This window comes from Taudactylus pleione, unplaced genomic scaffold, assembly GCF_031769625.1.
Source record: "Taudactylus pleione unplaced genomic scaffold, aTauple2 ptg000830l, whole genome shotgun sequence".
NCBI lineage: Eukaryota > Metazoa > Chordata > Amphibia > Anura > Myobatrachidae > Taudactylus > Taudactylus pleione.
The window spans coordinates 6,731,140-6,751,910 of record NW_028285232.1 but is presented as its reverse complement, the minus strand read 5'-3'; the positions used below and the strand labels follow the sequence as shown (position 1 = coordinate 6,751,910).

Below are 20,771 nucleotides of genomic sequence, written 5' to 3'. Positions count from 1 at the left end.
CCACACCCACACAGCGCTGATCACACCCACACACAGCACTGACCACATACACACAGCACTGACCACATACACACAGCGCTGATCACACCCACACAGCACTGATCACACCCACACACAGCACTGACCACACTCACACACAGCACTGATCACACCCACACACAGCACTGATCACACCCACACAGCACTGATCACACACACACATCACTGATCACACACACACAGCACTGATCACACACACACAGCACTGATCACACCCACACATCACTGATCACACACACACAGCACTGATCACACCCACACAGCACTGGTCACACCCACACAGCACTGACCACACCCACACATCACTGACCACACCCACACAGCGCTGATCACATACACACAGCACTGGTCACACCCACACAGCACTGATCACACCCACACAGCGCTGATCACATACACACAGCACTGATCACATACACACATAATCACAATATACGGCATTGAACACCAGGCAACAGAACCAAGATTACTGTATGTGCCGCATATCTGTGAGAAAAGAAAATGTTAGAGACTCAGGAGTCTCCCAGACCTCCCGGGAGAGTAAGTACGTATGAATTACTCATATGCTTTCTATAAGCTGCTAGTGTTTCAATGTAGTGCACTGAAAATAGACACAAAGTCCCTCATATATGATCTGCTCCCTACATTACCTCAGCCTTGCACCGCTGTGCCAGTATGGGCAACTTAACACACATAGGGGTGCAATCCTTATCCTACTCTCTGCCTGGAGGGGGTACAACGCCATCTAAAATTGCCCTGGGGTAAGCAGAGAGGCAGAATAATCTTTAGGAGGCTCATTGCTTACAAGTGTAAATGTCACATCAAAGTCCAACCTCGTACCTCTTTAGAAAGTCCTCTGTCATTAAATGGAACTTTTAGACATTTTCAAAAACAGTTTAAAGCATTTCTGCGCACGTTAGTCCTAGCACATAACCCCTAAAGTTCCTCAGGAACCAGACTCGATCAATCATGGCGCTGCAGCACAGAGGGTTAACCCTTTAAGTACCGCAGTCACCATCTAAGCCGTTTTAGGGCCTGATTCAGATGTGGATGGTATTGCGCAGCCATACGGAAGCATCTGTGCAATACCGTCCAACAAACTATATGCTGCAGGAGACCTTTCCGGGAACGCAGCCCAGGCACGTCCCCTCTCCCCAAACGCCGGGGGATCTGCAGGCCAAAGTGCAGGACCAGTTTTGCACATACGCAATCGGTTCCCGTGCATACGTTGCCCCCAAACTATCGTATTAGTCTGTAAACAATCGGGTTTACATACTAATCTGAATCATTCTCTTAAGGTGCATACCCACTACACGATATAAATGACTGATTGAACGATAACGACATAGTTATCGTTCAATCTTTCATTAATCGTGCAGTGAATATGCTGGCAACGACCAGCGATGTACGCTCCCGTCATCGCCTGAAACTGCTGGCCAGCAGTTAGGGTGCCGGCGCTGAACATTGTATCGTTCAGTGTGGGCTCAGGGCCTGATTCAGAGCCGGACGCTCTTTCAGAGCGCTCGCTCTGAATCAGTGCCCTCCTCTTTTTTAGAGCGGCCTCCTGGCCGCTCGCATAGCTGTTGGTGACCACCCACAGCTATAGCGAGTGGCCAAAAAGATGGTCGCGATGGTCAAGACCATCGCGACCATCGGGCTTGCGACGAGACTCTTGTGGTAGGGTCTCGTCTGCTGCAAGCCCTGGAGTGCTTTTGGCTCTATCGGACCTCTGTTCCTGATTGTGCTGTAATCCCCTACACTGACCCCAGTCATTTGTGCAGAAGATGTATTGGGGGTCATAGTAGTGTATGTATCAGGCAGACTTCACAGACGTATGGTTACACTTTATGTTCTCAGTCCTTGCACATTCGGACACACAGATCTACACCAGAGAAGGAGTTTGTAGCGGCGTTAGCATAAAGACGCACACGCGGCCACCTCTGAATGTGCCCCACAGTGTGCAGAGTTCACAGGAAGATTGTTTGTATTATTGTGTTGTGTTGTATTGTGTCTGGGTCTCCTTACTTGGTACAGCATACAGTATGTTCTGTGGGCCTGATTCAGACCCCGCTCGCAATCGGGTCGATGGTCCCCCACTACATCAAAAGCCGGCTCCAGCGTGCGCATGCGCAAGACCCGGCCAGCAACGGGCGTTCTGTGGCTACGGGTCTCGCACCGAAGCGGGGCAGCTGTCGATTGTGATTGACAGCTTGCCCCGTTTTGTAAGCAGGCAGGGGGGGTGGCTGGCCAAACTGATGTGTTCCCGAAGGAACGCCTGCCGTTTGGGGGTAGTCCCCAAATCACTCGTGATGTCAGTGGGTGAGCTTCCGGCTCTATTAGAGCTGAGAGCTCACTGGGGCTTCGGGAACGAGACCCTACCACAAGGGTCTCGTTGCAAGCCCCGATGGTCCATTACCTGGTCACCACAGCTTAGCGAGCGGCCAGGAGGCCGTTTTTAAAAAAAAAACAGGGACGCCTTGATTCAGAGCGAGCGCTCTCAAAGAGCGTCCGGCTCTGAATCAGGCCCAGTGTTCAAGCATGGAACACGCAGGAGAGTGGGATAAAGCTTACTATGACCAGAGCACGTAATCCTCATAACACATATCATGGAGGCAGTTACAGGCAATAGAACATTATACAGGTTTCCATACAACCACAATAAGACAGGTACTGGGAACAGAAGTGATACTGGGCGTGATTCAGAGCCGCTCGTAAGCGGGCACTCGTTCGCTCCGAGCGATGTTCGCACATCTGCGCATGCATATGGGTTTTAGTACGCATGCGCGAACCAGTCATTGCGGTCGGAAATCGTGTGTTCGCAAAATAGCGAATGCCTGCTAATTTGAGTGACAGGATGAGGCGTTTGTGGGTGGTAACAGGGGAAGGTGCTTGAAAACGGGGAGTGGAGATCCGAACGCAGGCATGCCAAACGGTCAAAACGGGCGTTTTAAGGGTGTGCATAATTAACAAAGCAGCGTCATCGGCCACGTCACTCGGTTGTCTCTTAGCCTGAACTGTTTGCATGATTGCGGTAGGAAAATCCAACCACAAGCACTGCGAGCAGTTCATACGCCTTTCGATGTACTCGATTAATCTAATAAATAGCGGAGATGACGTATGTTTTGTTCGCTCGTTCAGACATAGAGGCGTCAACAGATCGCAAAGAGCGAACGGTCAATTTAAATAGCCAGCCCCTTTTTCTGGACGAGCGAGCGCAAATAGCATCCGACTCTGAATCAGGCCCACTGTGTGGCTGTGCTTATCTATAGGACAAGGAGACTGGTACTCAGCAGTTGTTCTAACAGACCAGATAGGAACACAATTTATGATATATTAAAATAACAGCGCTTGCGGTCTGGATCAGCGAGACACTGTGCCACTGATGCACATGACAGACATTATGCAGCATTATGCCACCGTCACATAGATTCATACATTAATATCTGCAGGTAAATCATAATCTCATAATCAGCTGCAATATAAAGTCTGCAGTACGGAAGCCTATTTCCCCTGAGTAGTCTCTGCCACATCAGAGGTGGTTGGAGCTGCAGAGGTGTATAGCTGGGGGCAGTGTATGATCTACGGTACCAGGGTCTGCTGGCAGCAATATGGGTGACATCAGAACTAGCTGCCACAGTCACGTCACCGCCAAGTCTCTTTCCTCGCTGTCACTTCTCGCTGCTTTGAAGCCGCCCCCCCCCCCCCCTTAATATCTAAGATCTACCTGAGCACAGAACCTGCCTGTCCACATACTTTTTGCAGCATCTGTATATTTCATGTCAAGTGTCTCCAGGGGTGAAACGTGCTGTCAGCCGCAAAGTGCCGCTGCGACTAAAATTACGCTTCCCGTGATCTCGCACAATGATCAATAAATCGATGCTTGATGGCTGGGTGAGTATAGAATTTCTCCCGCTCAGCTATAAGTCCGGGACAAAAGGTTCAGTGTTCAGCAATGGAAGGGTGGTATAAAAGTGCCCCCGCGCCTAATTCAGACAATGGAAGCTCTCAGGCCTTCAGCTGAATTCCCGGCACCTTCGGGTTCTTACTTATACTGTGTATGCCGAGCTTTCTTACCCCCAGAGGACCAGTCCGGCCTGCCCATGGTCACAGGGCCCCCTACCCTATGGGCAGAGCCGTGGTTATCGGACGCTGTGGTTGGCTGATTTGTGGCCACACGTATCTCAGCTACCAATAGTCTCTGTAGGGAAGGCCCAGATCTTGTTTATAGCGCAGCGAGCAGCCAGCACAGGTGCTAACGAAGCAAATGCGACTGCGCGTGGGTTCCACCTTCTGTATACATAACCACATCAGTAAATAAAATGCATTTCCCAAACATTTATGGAGTTTGGTATGAAAAGTCGATATTCCGAATGTCGACACCAAAATGTCCACAAGTTGTGAATGTCAACGTGGATATTAGGTTGCCAAAAAATGCTGATATGGTAAAAATACTGACACCAGAATGTGGAAATACCATTCTGTGCATATTTGACCCCTAACCAAAGCCTAAGCCTAGCCCTAAACATTAAAATAAAGTAACACAACAATGTACTGCCGACATGCTGGTGTCGTCATCAGAGCCGTAACTAGACTTTTTGGTGCCCTGTGCCAGAGAGAGCATTGGCGTTCTCCCTATTCTCCCTATTTTTTAAATAGGGACATAGCCCTGAAAAAGGGGAAGGGCCAGGGAAGAGATGGGGAGGCCAGGGAAGAGATAGGGGAGGCCAGGGAAGAGATAGGGGAGGCCAGGATATGCTGGGGATAAAAGAAGAGGAAGCTACAAGTGAGAACGATTATAAACAGGAAAATTGACAGGTCCTAACAGCGCCCCCTGCCCTGTGGTGCCCTGTGCGATGGCACCGGCTGCACCACCCTAGTTACGACCCTGGTCGTCATTATGATCCTTGCGCCATTGTGACCATGTCGACATACTTCACATGTTGGCCTAACGTCCATGTCGACATTCTAAGGTACTGGTCGGGATGCATTCCGCCGGTCATCGCCTGCGTGCCAACATTGGTAACGCCGGTATGCATGATGATCACCGCAAAGGACCGCCCTGTCGGTAAGAGCGGCCCTTTGCGATGGAGGGACTTCCAGGTCTATGACCCGGAAGCCCGTCCGGCGTCCTTCACGCGCTGCAGGGGGTGCTGGGAGGGATCCCTCTTTCAGCTTTCTGCAGAGAGAAGCCCATAGGCTTCTATGGGTAACACCATCAGAAAGATGGCGTTACCCACCGCAACCAGACCCCAGGGTGCATCTTTTTCTGGGGCTTGGAGCATATGAGAAATACGGTCAAACCGGCATTTTCAGGGTCTGACTGCATTTCTCACCTTGCTGCACGCCGCCCACTCACTGATAGGGCAGAATTTTATTTAAGTACCTCTCGTCTATACAGTCCACATGTGTGCTGTGTTAATGGACGTTTTGGGCTAAAAAACTTAATACGCACAGAAAAACATAGGGGTCTATTTACTAAGCAGTGTTAGGAGAAGTGAAAAGTGATAAGGTACCAGCCAATCAGCTCCTAACTGTCATTTTTCAAACACAGCCTGTGAGATGACAGTTATGATCTGATTGGCTGGTACCTTATCACTTTCTTATCACTTTTCACTCTGCACTTTTCACTTCTTGGATGCGATTAGCAGCTCACAAATGACCTGATCTTTCGGACACGTAGGACGATTCGGCATGTCCGACAGACCGATAATTCGTGCCCTGTCGCAGAAGTACACTGCACAATTACCAGCCAGATAATTGTATAACGCATGCCCAGCATTACATATGTGAAGTTACAGCAGACCTCTCTTTTTAAATGAGTATATCCATTTTATTTATCCTGTTTAATCCCTATTTACTAGACTTTGCAGACCGCGGGTCATTAATACTTGCTGGCTATTTGCTGGCAGCAACCTGTGGGGCTATTTGACATTATATACTGTAACACTTCACGGCCCATACTGTGCTCAGGACATCTCGCGGTGGGACTCGCGTAAGCGTTAATGAGCTGTGTAGCTATTGAGCCATTTAGGCTGCGTACACACGGATAGCGCTTTATAGCTGAGATGATTGATATTTTCAAAACTGTTCTGTGGATTTTTCCCTTCGCTTCATATTTGGCTACAAAAACAAAATCTTTGCACTCGTCACTGGCAGAATTTGGCCCCGAGCCCTCCCTGTACTGCTCCAACCGTGTGTGAGATGTAAATACCACGGAATGCCAAAGATCGCTTCACTGGAATTGCGCTTCCAATAGCGTGATGACACGCCGGAAGCAGCGTGGACACGCACCTTTGTGTCGATTCCAGGGGACCACAATGTTGGGGCATTTTTGACACGATAAATATAATTTCTTATAGCTCCTATTCGCAGCAATAAGAAATTAAGTATCACCGACATTTATCATTAAACACATGCAGGGACAAGGGCTCATTAGCGATAACTGTACTTTGATTTGCACATGTTACCGCGCTATTGCACATGTGGCGAGTGCCAGCGAGGAATCTCCAGATGGCGTTAGCTGTCTGGGCCAAGCTGCGGAATGCTTTGCATTTCGGAGCTTGGTAAAATTTCTATAGGCTGCCCCCCGATATCTGCCGCCGTCCCCTGTGCATACATCCAGGGGATACATAATAGGAATCGGTATGATATCCCGGCTGCCGCATGGCCGGGAGTTCGAATCCCAGCAACGGCAGCACGACAAACCAGCAGAGCCCGTCAGCGGAAGCCCAACAGCGCTGGAAATCCTGATCGTCCTAAGGTAAGTATCTACTAACCTAACCCCCTGACCCTAACCCTTCTTAGGGGTGCCTAACCCTAACCTCCCCCCCTGTGCCTAACCCTAATCCCCCTTCTAAGTGCCTAATCCTAGCCCCCCCTTCCCCGCTGCCTAAACCTAAGTCCCCCCCGGGGGAGCCTAACCCTAACCCTCCCTCCCCATAGCCTAACCCAAACCCTCCCCAGGGGGTGCCTAACCCTAAGTCCCCCCCGGGTGCCCTAAACCTAACCCTGCCCCCCGCGTCTGTCCGCTGGCGGCGCCCGGCATCCCTTCGGTCAAGATGTCGGGCACCTGTCTGGGAAACGACAGGCGTCTAATTATAGACGCACGGCATTTCACCCTCGCCAGGATATGACAGTCGGGAAGCCGGCTTCCCGATTATATACCACATAATATTTGCGGGTGAGCTGTTCGGCTTTACGTTGTATCTCATCGCCAAGTTCAGATCTCAGAACGAGGCAAAACGTCATGTCGGCACAGATATCGGTGAAAGATGAGGTTTTGCCTCATTCTGAGATCTGAACTTTGCGGGAAGATCCCAGACAAAACCGAACAGCTCATCTCTAGTACTAGGCAGCAGATCACAGTCACTTCTGGGCCCCCCGGGGCCCTATACCCCATTGCTGCATCTAGTGTATTGTCTAAGACAGCGCCATGTTCCAGCTCAGAGTTAAATGAAGTTATCCCGGCACTCACAGACGCGGTATTATTTCCAGCCTGGCCTAATTGTGTTGGGGAGTCAAAGAAAAGTGTTAAAGGAACGAATAACAGCAGCATTCACTGATTGGGATAAAAATAGGCGCCGACACCCCCGTAATAATGGGCTTATGATTGAGTAATTATAAACTGTAACATATAATACCCCAGACAATGGTCTAATGCACTCTGCTTCTTGAGATAAAACAATACAACGCCCCCCCCCCCCCCCCCCCCCAGACCGGAGGCGGCGCGTCTGCTGCCTGATGGGAAATTATTTTAACAGAAGTTAAATATTCTGTTTTTTTTTTCTTTTCTTTTTACAAGTTGGAAATAAATTGAATTGTTAGCGAAGATTTGGATCTTCCTAAAGAATCCAATTACACTGATAAGGTGTTTACATCTGTTCTATCTGAGCAGTCTCTAGCCGCCGGTAATTATTGGATTTCGGAAGACGCCAAGAGCCTCGTCTATGGCGTTGGGGAGGCTCTACCACAAAAGGAGTTAAACTGATGACGAAAATGACTTTTCTTCATATTAATAATTGTTTGTTGCACTCTGCGCTGTCTGTGCCATGAACGATTTAGGAAATAATTTTTCTACACGGTTTTGCTGCCTGCGCTGTGTATAAAGATAATTAGTAAACCTGTTATACAATTGAATTAGATTCACCTGCCAGCTCCATCCTGCTGCAGTTTGCCTCATTTAGTTGTCTGACCTATTTCTATATACATTAACATAACCGGCTGGATCTGCTCCTAGTAATTAATGTGTGAGTCTCACATATAACTTTAGTTACTTAGAAATTGCCGATTGTCTCCAGATGTCAAGACACCAGGAATATTACTGAGAGAGCGCCGGGCGGCGTAATACTGTATAAAGAAAAACACAGAGGCGTGTAGCTGATTAGCTGATCCGCATTTAGAAGGTTGATTTCGCTTTGCGGCCTGCCGCCATTACTAGCCGCAAGCCCATAGGCCTCTAGCTCAGGGCTTGACAAATTTTTCTAAAACCTAGGAGCCAGGATGAAAGTGTAGGAGCCAGACCCCCCTTCCCCCAGGGCAGCATTACTGAGCACCTATGCCCCAGGCAAGCAACCCCCCATGGCCACACCACTAAGGGGGTACCCCAGGTAAACCACCCTCCCACAGCCACATTATTGAGCAGCTAACCCGCCTCTCCAGGCAGCCAACCCCCAGAAAGACCACCCCTCCGCAGCCAAAAAACCCTGGGCAAGCAAAGCCACCGTGGGCAATGGGCGAACTAGAGAGTGGTGGGCCCAGATGCAAGAATATGCTTTGGGCACCCCTATGCAGTGCCCCAGTAGTGGTTACCCCTATGCCATGCCCCAGTAGTGGTTACCCCTATGCAGTGCCCCAGTAGTGGTTACCACTCTGCAGTGCCGCCAGTAGTAGTCCCCCTATGCAGTGTCCCCAGTAGTAGTCCCCCTATGCAGTGTCCCCAGTAGTAGTCCCCCTATGCAGTGTCCCCAGTAGTAGTCCCCCTATGCAGTGCCCCCAGTAGTAGTCCTCCTATGCAGTGCCCCCAGTAGTAGTCCTCCTATGCAGTGCCCCAAGTAGTAGTCCCCCGTCTGCAGTGCCCCCAGTAGTAGTCCCCACTATGCATTGTCCTTAGTAGCGCCCCCTATACAGTGCCCCCAGTAGTAGTCCCCCCTCTGCAGTGCCCCCAGTAGTAGTCCCCCCTATGCAGTGTCCCCAGTAATAGTCCCCACTATGCATTGTCCTTAGTAGCGCCCCCTATACAGTGCCCTAGTAACACCCCCCTTATACAATGCCCCAGTAGCAGCCACCCCCACTATGCAGTGCCCCCAGTAGTGGTCCGCCTATGCAGTGCCGCCAGTAGTAGTCCCCCCTCTGCAGTGCCCCCAGTAGTAGTCCTCACTATGCATTGTCCTTAGTAGCGCCCCCTATACAGTGCCCTAGTAACACCCCCCCTTATACAGTGTCCCAGTAGCGGCCACCCCCCCTATGCAGTGCCCCCAGTTGTGGTCCCCATATATAGTGCCCCAAGTAGTGGTCCCCCTATGTAGTGCCCCTTTAATCAGTGCCCCCAGAAGTGTTCACCCCTATGCATTGCCCCCAGTAGTAGTCCCCCCCTTGTAGTGCCCCCAGTAGTAGTCCCCCCCTTGTAGTGCTCCCAGTAGTAGTCCCCCCTTGTAGTGCCCCCAGTAGTAATCCTCCCTTGTAGTGCCCCAAGTAATACTCCCCCCCCTTTTTGTGCCCCCAGCAGTAATCCCTAGGAATCCCCCTTGTAGTGCCCAGTAGTGCTCTACCCCTTTTAGTGCCCCCAGTAGTGCTCTCCCCCTTGTAGTGCCCCCAGTAGTAGTCCCCCCTTGTAGTGCCCCAAGTAGTAGTCCCCCCCTTGTAGTGCCCCCAGTAGTAATCCCCCCTTGTGCCCCCAGTAGTAGTCCCCCCCTGTTGTGCCCCCAGTAGTAATCCCCCTTTTAGTGCCCAGTAGTGCTCTCCCGCTTTTAGTGCCCCCAGTTGTGCTCTCCCCCTTTTAGTGCCCCCAGTTGTTCTCTCCCCCTTGTAGTGCCCCCAGTAGTGCTCTCCCCCTTGTAGTGCCCCAGTAGTGCTCTCCCCCTTGTAGTGCCCCAGTAGTGCTCTCCCCCTTTCAGTGCCCCCAGTAGTGCTCTCCCCCTTGTAGTGCCCCCAGTAGTAGTCCCCCCTTGTAGTGCCCCCAGTAGTAGTCCCACCCTTGTAGTGCCGCCAGTAGTAGTCCCACCCTTGTAGTGCCCCCAGTAATAATCCTCCCTAGTAGTGCCCCCAGTAGTAGTCCCCCCCTTGTTGTGCCCCCAGTAGTAATCCCCCTTGTAGTGCCCAGTAGTGCTCTCCCCCTTTTAGTGCCCCCAGTAGTCGTCCCCCTTGTAGTGCCCCCAGTAGTGCTCTCCCCCTTGTAGTGCCCATAGTAGTAGTCCCCCCCTTGTAGTGCCCCCAGTAGTAGTCCCCCACTTGTAATGCCCCCAGTAGTAATCCCCCCTTGTAGTGCCCCCAGTAGTAGTCACCCCCTGTTGTGCCCCCAGTAGTAATCCCCCTTTAAGTGCCCAGTAGTGCTCTCCCCTTTTAGTGCCCCCCAGTAGTGCTCTCCCCCATTTAGTGCCCCCAGTTGTGCTCTCCCCTTTGTAGTGCCCCCACTAGTGCTCTCCCCATTTTAGTGCCCCCAGTAGTGCTCTCCCCATTTTAGTGCCCCCAGTAGTGCTCTCCCCCATTTAGTGCCCCCAGTAGTACGCTCCCCCTTGTAGTGCCCCCAGTAGTAGTCCCCCCCTTGTAGTGCCCCAGTAGTAGTGCCCCTAGTAGTAATCCCCCCTTGTAGTGCCCCCAGTAGTAGTCCCCCCCCTGTTGTGTCCCCAGTAGTAATCCCCCTTATAGTGCCCAGTAGTGCTCTCCCCCTTTTAGTGCCCCCAGTAGTGCTCTCCCCCTTGTAGTGCCCCCAGTAGTGCTCTCCCCCTTTTAGTGCCCCCAGTAGTGCTCTCCCCCTTGTAGTACCCCCAGTAGTGCTCTCCCCCTTGTAGTGCCCCCAGTAGTAGTCCCCCCCCCTGTTGTGTCCCCAGTAGTAATCCCCCTTATAGTGCCCAGTAGTGCTCTCCCCCTTTTAGTGCCCCCAGTAGTGCTCTCTCCCTTTTAGTGCCCCCAGTAGTGCTCTCCCCCTTGTAGTACCCCCAGTAGTGCTCTCCCCCTCCTCTAACTCTCTTCCTGGTATAAAAGCTATTTTTCTCCTGATTAATAAACACAGGACCTTGTTGTAGTGGGGAAAGAGTTGGGGTTCAGGGGGGAGGCCATAGGGAAAGTGGGATAATCTAATTAAAGGTTTATTTAATGTGTGTGTGGAGAATTGTATAATGTGCAGTCATCGAGGGCGTCCTTCCTCTCCCCTGTTATTGTTTTTTCTATTCCTTATTCATACGAACTGCAGAAATTATCTGTATAATAAATGTTTGGCCCTATACCCGTGGTGACGGCCCTATACCCGTGGTGACGGCCCAGTGACGGCCCTATACCCGAGGTGACAGCCCTATACCCGTGGTGAAGGTCCTATACCTGAGGTGACGGCCCTATACCCGTGGTGACAGCCCTATACCTGAGGTGACGGCCCTATACCCGTGGTGACGGCCCTATACCCGTGGTGACAGCCGTATACCCGTGGTGACGGCCCTATACCCGTGGTGACGGCCCTATACCTGAGGTGACGGCCCTATACCCGGGGTGACAGCCCTGTACCTGAGGTGACGGCCCTGTACCCATTGTGACAGCCCTATACCTGAGGTGACGGCCCTATACCTGAGGTGACGGCCCTATACCCGTTGTCACGGCCCTATACCCGTGGTGACGGCCCTATATCTAAGGTGACGGCCTTATACCCGTTGTGACGGCCCTATACCTGAGGTGACGGCCCTATACCTGTGGTGACGGCCCTATACCCATGGTGACGGCCCTATACCCGTGGTGACGGCCCTATACCTGAGGTGACCCTTTATGTCTCCTTGTTGTGTTCTCACTTTGGTTCATTGTATTTGCTCATCAGAGCATGCTGTGTGTTACTCCTACTGGTCTGCACAGGATATTGCTGCATTTCCTTTGTGGTGCCCGGTTTTATGGTGCAAGATGGCGGTGGTTGTTGAGGAGCAGAATTCTGGGGAGCGGAGGCTTCCTACCATTACAGAGTGTTTTTTTATTGAATCTAATTTTGAATCAGAATATTGAAAGAAGAGAGGACATCTCTATGTGTCATGTGGTTTTCCTCTACTAGACATTGCTGTGATGCCATAGAATATATATATATATATATATATATATATATATATATATATATATATATTCTGCTCTGGGGACCCCAGGCTGCAGTAACGTATTAGGTGCCATTGGTGTAATGCTTGCACACTATGAAGTCTTATATTTATATGCTTCTTACACGGATTATTTCTGTATTGCAGGATATACAGGATCTAAGAGCCGCTGGGACTATTTCCCCCCCTAACATATGACATTGCTGGATTCCTACCCATAAAGGTAATGTGGCTGGTTACTGTTTATGGGGGGTGGCCATACTATGGACCGAGCCAGTATGCACAAGAATCAGCCAATCACCTCCCGAGGATCTAGTGGCATTAGGGAGGCATGAGGCACTCCCTCAGAAATACTGGCTCAGTCCATAAAACGGCTGCCTCCATGGTGCACAGGGGACCGGTAAAATGTAACGTCTGTCACTAAATTGTGTACACGTGATAATAGTGACTACCTGGGTGCACTAACTGCAGGAACAGAGGTGTAGACATGACAAGTCATAGCCTCACAGCTGGCACAGAGTATATCAGCAGCAGAGAGGACATGTGGGAGGGGGTATTTCCCAGGACCCACTATGGCTCAGGTTCCTGAATGCACTGGATCAGTGTATGGTTGGTTATTGCGCTCTATGAAGCCCCTCCCATCTCCCCATTGTATGACAATGACGTGTGTCATTACTGTAGATGTATGATAACAGCGCAGAGACAGGAGTATCACCTTGTACAGCGTATTATAATTGTCTGACTGATCCATAAGAGAAATACTCATCTATTTTCTATGTCATTTATCATATATATTTAGTACAAATATTTCTTATTACTACAGAACAGCACAAATATTTGCTGCCATTTTTGCTGAGGAGCACAGAGTACTCCAATAAGCGCTTTTCCTGATTCGTTCATGTGAGCGGCTGTATGTAGATAATGCACCCACGGAAGTTTACTGTAGAGTTTATATGTGCACTTTGGGGGCCCGTGTTTTCAGCAAGGACGGATACCTCCACCGCCAGCGAATGCGTTTGTCATACATGAACATGTTTTACGTGCAGTTGCTAACTAGTGGTGTTGTGTTAAATATACTGAATGGGGCAGAAATCTGAGAGCCCCCCCAGACAGGCGTGACATTGGGAGTGGGTGGGGGTCATTAGAACGAATGGTTTCCATCCTCAGACCCATTTACATACGTTGTAGCAGCATTAAACACACAAACTCAGCGCACAGATCTGACATCACTGAATACCAGGCGTACCGTCTAAGAGTAGCTTCATACGGCAGCCGTGGCCGCATTGGTAGCGCCGGAAAGAATGGATATGAAACGTATGTACTGCATTCAATTTCTCAGCATTGGGAGAGGGGGGGTCCTCACTGGGGGATTATCTATATTTAGAACCCTGATTATAGCAATAAGTCAGTTATTGTGGCAATAAAATAAAAAAATTCAACTTTTTTTGACAATTTAACAATAAAAGTTTGGCCAGCGCCATTGAGCAATATTTAGCTGCCTCCTCCAGACTGTCCTAGAGAGGTAAGGGTTAACTTATCACTTCGCTGACTAGTCTCTAATTTTGCGCATGGGCAAAACACGAGGAAGTCTTCACCAGCGGATCCGTGCACTAGCGGGTTTATCAACAGCAAGAACAAAGCTGGCGCTGACGGGAACTTTGTTTGTCGGTATTGACGCATTTCGCCCCCCCCCGATAAATCTAAACCTGTGTTCCTCCATCTACAGCTATATACATTTTTTTGCAGTTGATGAAACCTCAGTTAAGCTAATTAGTTAATTAGCATTAATTATTACTAAGAGAATGTAAGACAAACAGATAATTATTTGTTTGCACGCGGTGATATCCTTACTTACACCAAAGTTTTTTCTATAGAATCAATGTGCCGTCCGTTGGCTGCTCCCCGGGTGCGGCTGGCAGGGGGTAGCCACCGTACAAGCCACACGCCACACACATGTAATGCACAGGATACACGCGGTCATGTGATTGTTGTACCGCTCTGAGTAACAAGCTGAGGAATCCGCGGAGCAAGCAGACCACCTGCCTGCGTGATAACATGGAGGCAATACCCTCTGCTGCGTCCAATGTGTTTTCCATGATGTCACCGCTACTGGAAAAATTAAATCTGTATATTCACAGTCCGTGGTCAGGTCCACAAAGAAAAATGTGAAAGGAATTGTCACCTATTGTGTTGGATTTTATTTATAATTTTATAATGATGGGTCCAGTAGTTTGTTCCATATTTCTGCAAATGAGGGTGACAGACAAATCACAATATTTATGACAGAGAGGCTGCTGTATCTCTAATTATTATGTAACCATAAGTGATGGCCAGGGGGGTGTAACTGTAAGATGTGGCCAGTGGGTGTAACTATAAGTGGTGGGCAGTGTGGGTGTAACTATAAGTGGTGGCCAGTGGGTGTAACTACAAGTGGTGGCCAGTGAGTGTAACTATAAGTGGTGGGCAGGGGGGTGTAACTATAAGTGGTGGCCAGTATGGGTGTAACTATAAGTGGTGGCCATGGGGTGTAACTGTAAGTGGTGGCCAGGGGGGGTGTAACTATAAGTGGTGGCCAGTGGATGTAACTATAAGTGGTGGGCAGGGGGATGTAACTATAAGTGGTGGCCAGGGGGGGTGTAACTATAAGTGGTGGCCAGGGGGGTGTAACTATAAGTGGTTGCCAGTGGGTGTAACTATAAGTGGTGGCCAGGGGGGTGTAACTGTAAGTGGTGGCCAGTGGGTGTAACTACAAGTGGTGGCCAGTGAGTGTAACTATAAGTAGTGGGCAGGGGGGTGTAACTATAAGTGGTGGCCAGTATGGGTGTAACTATAAGTGGTGGCCATGGGGTGTAACTGTAAGTGGTGGCCAGGGGGGGTGTAACTATAAGTGGTGGCCAGTGGATGTAACTATAAGTGGTGGGCAGGGGGATGTAACTATAAGTGGTGGCCAGGGGGGGTGTAACTATAAGTGGTGGCCAGGGGGGCGTAACTATAAGTGGTTGCCAGTGGGTGTAACTATAAGTGGTGGCCAGGGGGGTGTAACTGTAAGTGGTGGCCAGTGGGTGTAACTACAAGTGGTGGCCAGTGAGTGTAACTATAAGTGGTGGGCAGGGGGGTGTAACTATAAGTGGTGGCCAGTATGGGTGTAACTATAAGTGGTGGCCATGGGGTGTAACTGTAAGTGGTGGCCAGGGGGGGTGTAACTATAAGTGGTGGCCAGTGGATGTAACTATAAGTGGTGGGCAGGGGGATGTAACTATAAGTGGTGGCCAGGGGGGTGTAACTATAAGTGGTGGCCAGGGGGGTGTAACTATAAGTGGTTGCCAGTGGGTGTAACTATAAGTGGTGGCCAGGGGGGTGTAACTGTAAGTGGTGGCCAGTGGGTGTAACTACAAGTGGTGGCCAGTGAGTGTAACTATAAGTAGTGGGCAGGGGGGTGTAACTATAAGTGGTGGCCAGTATGGGTGTAACTATAAGTGGTGGCCATGGGGTGTAACTGTAAGTGGTGGCCAGGGGGGGTGTAACTATAAGTGGTGGCCAGTGGATGTAACTATAAGTGGTGGGCAGGGGGATGTAACTATAAGTGGTGGCCAGGGGGGGTGTAACTATAAGTGGTGGCCAGGGGGGTGTAACTATAAGTGGTTGCCAGTGGGTGTAACTATAAGTGGTGGCCAGGGGGTGTAACTGTAAGTGGTGGCCAGGGGGGGTGTAACTGTAAGTGGTGGCCAGTGGGTGTAAATATAAGTGGTGGGCAGGGGGGTGTAACTATAAGTGGTGGCCAGGGGGGTGCAACTATAAGTGGTGGCCAGGGTGGGTGTAACTATAAGTGGTGGGCAGTGTGGGTGTAACTATAAGTGGTGGGCAGTGTGGGTGTAACTATAAGTGGTGGCCAGGGGGGTGTAACTGTAAGTGGTGGCCAGTGGGTGTAACTACAAGTGGTGGCCAGTGAGTGTAACTATAAGTGGTGGGCAGGGGGGTGTAACTATAAGTGGTGGCCAGTATGGGTGTAACTATAAGTGGTGGCCATGGGGTGTAACTGTAAGTGGTGGCCAGGGGGGGTGTAACTATAAGTGGTGGCCAGTGGATGTAACTATAAGTGGTGGGCAGGGGGATGTAACTATAAGTGGTGGCCAGGGGGGGTGTAACTATAAGTGGTGGCCAGGGGGATGTAACTATAAGTGGTTGCCAGTGGGTGTAACTATAAGTGGTGGCCAGGGGGGTGTAACTGTAAGTGGTGGCCAGTGGGTGTAACTACAAGTGGTGGCCAGTGAGTGTAACTATAAGTGGTGGGCAGGGGGGTGTAACTATAAGTAGTGGCCAGTGTGGGTGTAACTATAAGTGGTGGCCAGGGGGTGTAACTGGAAGTGGTGGCCAGGGGGGGTGTAACTGTAAGTGGTGGCCAGTGGGTGTAAATATAAGTGGTGGGCAGGGGGGTGTAACTATAAGTGGTGGCCAGGGGGGTGCAACTATAAGTGGTGGCCAGGGTGGGTGTAACTATAAGTGGTGGCCAGGGTGGGTGTAACTATAAGTGGTGGCCAGGGGGGTGTAACTATAAGTGGTGGCCAGGGTGGGTGTAACTATAAGTGGTGGCCAGGGTGGGTGTAACTATAAGTGGTGGCCAGGGGGGTGTAACTATAAGTGGTGGCCAGGGTGGGTGTAACTATAAGTGGTGGACAGTGTGGGTGTAACTATAAGTGGTGGCCAGGGGGGTGTAACTATAAGTGGTGGCCAGGGGGTGTATCTATAAGTGGTGGCCAGAGTGGGTGTAACTATAAGTGGTGGACAGGGGGGTGTAACTATAAGTGGTGGGCAGGGGGGTGTAACTATAAGTGGTGGGCAGGGGGTGTAACTGTAAGTGGTGGCCAGGGGGGGTGTAACTATAAGTGGTGGCCAGGGGGGTGTAACTATAAGTGGTGGCCAGGGGGGTGTAACTATAAGTGGTGGGCAGGGGGGTGTAACTATAAGTGGTGGCCAGGGGGGTGTAACTATAAGTGGTGGCCAGGGTGGGTGTAACTATAAGTGGTGGCCAGAGGGGGTGTAACTATAAGTGGTGGCCAGAGGGGGTGTAACTATAAGTGGTGGCCAGGGGGGTGTAACTATAAGTGGTGGCCAGGGGGTTCTAACTATAAGTGGTGGCCAGGGGGTGTAACTATAAGTGGTGGCCAGTGTGGGTGTAACTATAAGTGGTGGCCAGTGGGTGTAACTATAAGTGGTGGCCAGGGGGGTGTAACTATAAGTGGTGGCCAGGGGGGTGTAACTATAAGTGGTGGCCAGGGGGGGTGTAACTATAAGTGGTGGCCAGAGGGGTGTAACTATAAGTGGTTGCCAGGGGGGTGTAACTATAAGTGGTGGCCAGGGGGATGTAACTATAAGTGGTGGCTAGGGGGGGTGTAACTATAAGTGGTGGCCAGGGGGGGTGTAACTATAAATGGTGGCCAGGCGGGTGTAACTATAAGTGGTGGCCAGGGGGGTGTAACTATAAGTGGTGGCCAGGGGGGTGTAACTATAAGTGGTGGCCAGGGGGGGTGTAACTATAAGTGGTGGCCAGAGGGGGTGTAACTATAAGTGGTGGCCAGGGGGGGTGTAACTATAAGTGGTGGCCAGGGGGTTGTAACTATAAGTGGTGGTCAGAGGGGGTGTAACTATAAGTGGTGGCCAGAGGGGGTGTAACTATAAGTGGTGGCCAGGGGGGTGTAACTATAAGTGGTGGCAGAAATGAAGGTACTGGAGTAGAAATTAAGGGAGTGAGGAAATTATTTGGGTGCAGTAACTTACCGATGTGTTTTAAACCCAATTCCGCCATTCCCGAATTTTCATACCTATTTCTTAATTTAGCGTTTGTGTTAGAGTTATATAAAATTGTTTCTGTATTGTCTTAATTAAGTTAATTACTGTCTGTCTTTTCAAAATAAACTGTCTTTAGTTAATTCTTGCCGGGACCGAAAGGATAGAGAGGGGTTAATCTCAGAAGTATTGGAGAAGAAATATGTATTATTGAACAATGGGTAACAGGAGTCAGATGGTCGCTAATGGTGTCCTGGGCGCTCGGAATTAGTATTGTTGTTGCAGTGTAGTAGTAAGCGCCCCGAGTTGCACACCGCAGGTACATACAATCCCAATATCTGGGGTACCCGTGCATTGCACTTGTGTCACATTACAGACGCGAATAAGAAGCACAATCGGTATATGGCGCGGCTTAGTCACATTATCTGTGGTGCGCCAAATGGGAATATCCCTCTGACTCTCAGCTCATCCTACGCAGGAGGGAAAGCGTTAATCAGAGGAATTGAGACGGAGGGGGGACGGAACACACGGCTTCTAAGCGTAAGCAGATTACAGGTTGAGATGCCAGGAGACTTGGCGCAGAGCTCACTGCGTGCTATTTATCATTCGTCTAATTGCAGGTACATTAAAAAATTTCCGAACAGGAAGAGAAGTTAGAGGCTGCAGCTAATAGCGCTGTGATTTGGCTGGAAGGGAAAATTACACACACACACACACAGAAAGGCGGCTCGTAGCTTCTGCAGCTGATCCGTCCGACGTTCTGCCTGCAGAGTCTGGCATCCGATTTCTCCAGATCCATTACGGGCTCTGTTATTGCTAATGGACGAGGGACGGGAGAGCCAGACACCGTCCGGGGCAATCTGCACAGGACACGGAGCTGTTAACATGTTGCGTGCCCGCTGGAACTGCGTGCATGGGAGTAGACCCATAAACACGTTACATTGTTTACACCCTGCCCATGGTTTAGTCTCTCGGCTTGTTTAGTTCGCACACATGTGGGGAGTGGCCAAGTTGGATCTGGCGCTGTGTGGCCCTAAGTGTCACAGGGACCCATTTATTAACGATCGCATTTGCAATGTGTTCTGGGCTTGATATTACCGCCAAAGGTGCGATTATAGCGCCGGAATGTATCATCCGGCACCCGCAGCGACAGGTTCTCCAACAGGTTCTTCTGCCATGTGCCCGGAATGCTGCCGGGGCTAATTCGCATGCGCTGTCCTGCTGACTGCACATGTGCGGTCGCCATTGCCGTGGGGGGTTTCGGGGGAACCCTCTACCGGTTAATTATACGAAGTGTTGCCCATAGGCTTCAACAGGCTAACGCAATCTTCGGCTTTTGGTTAGTTGCTCGGGGCCAATCTTCGCATTCCGGAAGTTGGTAAATCTGGCATCATCGCATCCCCCCGTAGAAACCGATGGGGGCTGATATCTGCTGCGGTCCCTCATTCATTCATGCGGGTGATACTAAATATTTGTGGTTACCCTCCGAAAACACCCGCAAATATTACATGATAAATAGGCCCCCCAATGTTTTATATCTGGCACGTTGGAAAGTATGGATCCAGCCTGTTTCTGCTGTAAAAACACATCATACAATTCCTGCACACGTATGTAAAAAATACAAAGGGGTTTATTTATCATTGGTGGCGGCGTACCGGCGGTAAGTATTACTATGTACCACCACACTTAGCCATGGCGGGGATCCTCTGGTTACCCTTTCTATGGTCCGATGCCCTGCCTTGCGCCGGACCTAGGGGGAACACTTATTATATATATATATATTCATTGTGTGTGTGGGCTGGAGAGTCCGCTGACCTATTATACAGTGAGCTTACACTACCGCAGTTTATTGAATAGCTGACGGCTGTTCTCCCTGTACTTTTGTATGGGGAAGTGAATTTAGGGGAAAATCGGGAGATTGCAGAGGAAATCTTATGGGGCCCATACATCTAACTACTATCGTGGAAATTCCCCATTCTGCCGGGGTCGGGGAATCAGAGAAATCCAACATGTTGGACAATCTCGAGTTCCCTACACCGATCCGAATACTGATCAGAACCGCGGATATGGACCATCGGCAATCCGTGGGGGAAATTCATGTTAAATATTCCTGACTCATTGATTCCGACTATCCTGCAGTCAGATTCGAGATTGTCCGTCAGGTTGGATTTCTTTGGAATTGGGGCAATCCATCGCAGATGTACATCTTCCCGTAATATCCAGCTAGCCAGAAGCCGTGCAAAAGCCTTTTTAGCACAAATAAAGGGGTTTTTCTCAGCCTTTTTAAAAAGAGCCCTTAATGTTTACTAAGTCAGGGGGAGATGTATCAAGGCTGATGAGAGTGATGAGGGGGAGAAGCTGCCCAAAACAACCAATCAGCTACGAGCTGTCACTTATCTAGCACAGTCTTTGAAATGACAGAAGCTGATTAGTTGGTTTGGGCATCTCTCCAAGGCTTGATAACTCTCCCCCTTCAGTATGTAACTCATACAATGAAACTGCATTCTTCTGCCAGTGGTCCTGTCCTGTTACTGACAGACACAGAACAGTACAATAGAGCAGAGGTAGTCGGCTGGGATGTTGCATATGCTGTAGATTTGGGCATGCTGTGAGTTGTAGTTCCACAGCTTCATGGTTTGTCTGCTTAGTGCTGCATCCCCGCGCATTAAT

At 50.1% G+C, this 20,771-nt stretch overlaps 1 protein-coding gene across 2 annotated transcripts in view; it reads left to right on the top strand.

Annotated features, from left to right (window-relative positions):
* The window catches only part of CNTFR (ciliary neurotrophic factor receptor), an 822,875-nt gene that overhangs the window by 168,945 nt on the left and 633,159 nt on the right, over window positions 1–20,771 (top strand). For both annotated transcript variants that reach the window (XM_088458405.1, XM_088458403.1), the window contains exon 2: window positions 12,465–12,540. The gene's annotated coding sequence lies outside the window, so the exon portion shown is untranslated. The remainder of the gene's footprint in view (window positions 1–12,464; window positions 12,541–20,771) is intronic.